Source organism: Tupaia chinensis, unplaced genomic scaffold (genome assembly GCF_000334495.1).
Source record: "Tupaia chinensis unplaced genomic scaffold, TupChi_1.0 Scaffold141399_1, whole genome shotgun sequence".
NCBI lineage: Eukaryota > Metazoa > Chordata > Mammalia > Scandentia > Tupaiidae > Tupaia > Tupaia belangeri.
The window spans coordinates 870,514-873,113 of NW_006201261.1; the positions used below are offsets into that span (position 1 = coordinate 870,514).

The 2,600-nt window shown below is 39.7% G+C and overlaps 1 pseudogene; it reads right to left on the reverse strand.

The window, feature by feature from the left end:
• Positions 1–599: 599 nt before the first annotated feature.
• Positions 600–1,739, reverse strand: LOC102482473 (density-regulated protein pseudogene; annotated as a pseudogene).
• Positions 1,740–2,600: the final 861 nt, after the last annotated feature.

Here is a 2,600-nt window from a genome sequence, read left to right on the forward strand (position 1 = left end):
GAACCATGGCCAGCCATGCAGGATCCAACTCCCTTAACTACTAGGCCATGAAACCATCCCAACTTCTTTCCTTTTAATGCTCCTGTTAAGGTTTAATCTATATACCAAAAAATTAACCTATGCTAAGTGTACTATTCAATGAATTTTTATAAAAGGTTTGGGCTGTTATAGTCCCATGACAGCATCAGTCTTACTGTAATGTCCTCCGCAGGAAAAGGCAAGCTCCGCCCATTTAGTCACTGCCTGTACCCACCCCCAGCCCCGGGCACCCACTAATCTACTCTCTGCTCAGTACATTTGTCTTTGAGAAAGAATATAGTGTTTTGTTTTATTTATTTTTCTACCAAATAACCAATGGTTTTTATTTGACTAAGTTCTGTTTCACGCATAAGCACAATAGTCTCCCCTGTTTATTAGACTTTGGCAACAGCAACAACAACAAAAAGCACAAGTAGCCTTCTACAGAACAGTGACAATGCCAGGATGAGGGTAGTCTACAGTTTTACTATAGGATAAATATATATTTATTTTAAAGGTCTCTGTCCTTTGGCCATATCCACTCTCAGTTCAGATCATTCAATACAGACAAGTTTTCAAAATCACTTCTTCACTTCTCCAATGTCTTCGATGCTCTCATCGTCCACCTCTGGCCGTTTCTCCTGAATGATATCAATTGTGTCATCTGTAAAGTCTCCCCGATGGTGATCTCATCCACCTGTTAACTGAGGCACCACAGGAGACTTTTTGAGCAAAATATCTTTGTGCTTCTTTAAGATCAATTTGAAAAGTTGAAAACTTGCAAGGCCACACACTCTTGTTATATATTTCTTCTTTGGGAATTTTGGCTCTAGTAACCTGTTGTACAAACGTTTTTTGTTTTATTTGACCCCTTCCACCTCTTTTGTTTTTACTTCTCCTCTTCTTCCCCCGCTGTTCCCCAACCCTCTGCCAATTCCAGCTTCTTGCTGAGTGAATTTTCTACAGTAAGTTTTGCATACTCATCTGGAAAATTCTTCTCTAACCACTGTCTGCATTTAGCAACATCAGGCACATATACCACAGTATTCTGCTGGTAAAGGACAGCCTCTACATGCTCCTGTTAAGGTTTAATCTATATACCAAAAAATTAACCTATGCTAAGTGTACTATTCAATGAATTTTTATAAAAGGTTTGGGCTGTTATAGTCCCATGACAGCATCAGTCTTACTGTAATGTCCTCCGCAGGAAAAGGCAAGCTCCGCCCATTTAGTCACTGCCTGTACCCACCCCCAGCCCCGGGCACCCACTAATCTACTCTCTGCTCAGTACATTTGTCTTTGAGAAAGAATATAGTGTTTTGTTTTGTTTATTATTATTATTATTTTTTCATGAAATAACCAATGTTTTTTATTTGACTAAGTTCTATTTCACGCATAAGCACGATAGTTTCCCCTGTTTATTAGACTGACAAAACAACAATAACAACAACAACAAAAATAAACAGCCTTCTACAGAACAGTGACAATGCCAAGATCAGGGTAATCTACAGTTTTACTATAGGATAAATATATATTTATTTTAAAGGTCTCTGTCCTTTGGCCATATCCACTCTCAGTTCAGATCATTCAATACAGACAAGTTTTCAAAATCACTTCTTCACTTCTCCAATGTCTTCGATGCTCTCATCGTCCACCTCTGGCCGTTTCTCCTGAATGATATCAATTATGTCATCTGAAAGTCTCCCCGATGGTGATCTCATCCACCCGTTAACTGAGGCACCACAGGAGACTTTTTGAGCAAAATATCTTTGTGCTTCTTTAAGATCAATTTGAAAAGTTGAAAATTTGCAAGGCCACACACTCTTGTTACATATTTCTTCTTTGCTCTGGAATTTTTGGCTCTAGTAACCTGTGGCACAACCTTGCTTTATCTGACCTTTTCCGCCTCTTTTGTTTTTTCTCCTCCTCTTCTTCCCCTGCTGTTCCCTGACCCTCTGCCAATTCCAGCTTTTTGCTGGGTCAATTTTCTACAGTAAGTTTTGCAAATTCATCTGGAAAATTCCCTAACCATTTTCTGCATTTTGCAACATCAGGTATTTTCTTCTGAGACCATAGAGACAGAATATAGTTTAAAGCAAGCTAAGGAATGAAGAAGACTGTTAAAACTGGTCCAGGGAGATACAAAATGAGTCCCAGCTACATCCCTGCACACCTGTCTGAAATTATTGCCCTTAAAGAAGAATTCCCTGACTAGTTGGCACTGAAACAAAGCTATCCTAGGTCACCATGAAGTGCATGTTGTACATTGTAAGAAGACCCCCCTCCTCCACCACCACCACCTATTGCAATGTACCTGGAATATACGATATATGAAATATCAGAAAGCCAATTGGAAGTAATTGTTATTCTTGTGAACCAATGCAAATGGTTCTGAAAAAATGAGCTTTTGTGTCCTCCACTTCTTCCCTACTTTCTCTGTAAGCACAACCTCTTTTGGAGGTCAGTTAACATACACATGCACAAGAAAACAGCCCCCATTGGGACCTCTCATGCCATGATCCTTTTCCCTTCAATTCTCCATTCTGTCAGAACACAGGGCATGCACACACACTCAGTGTTGT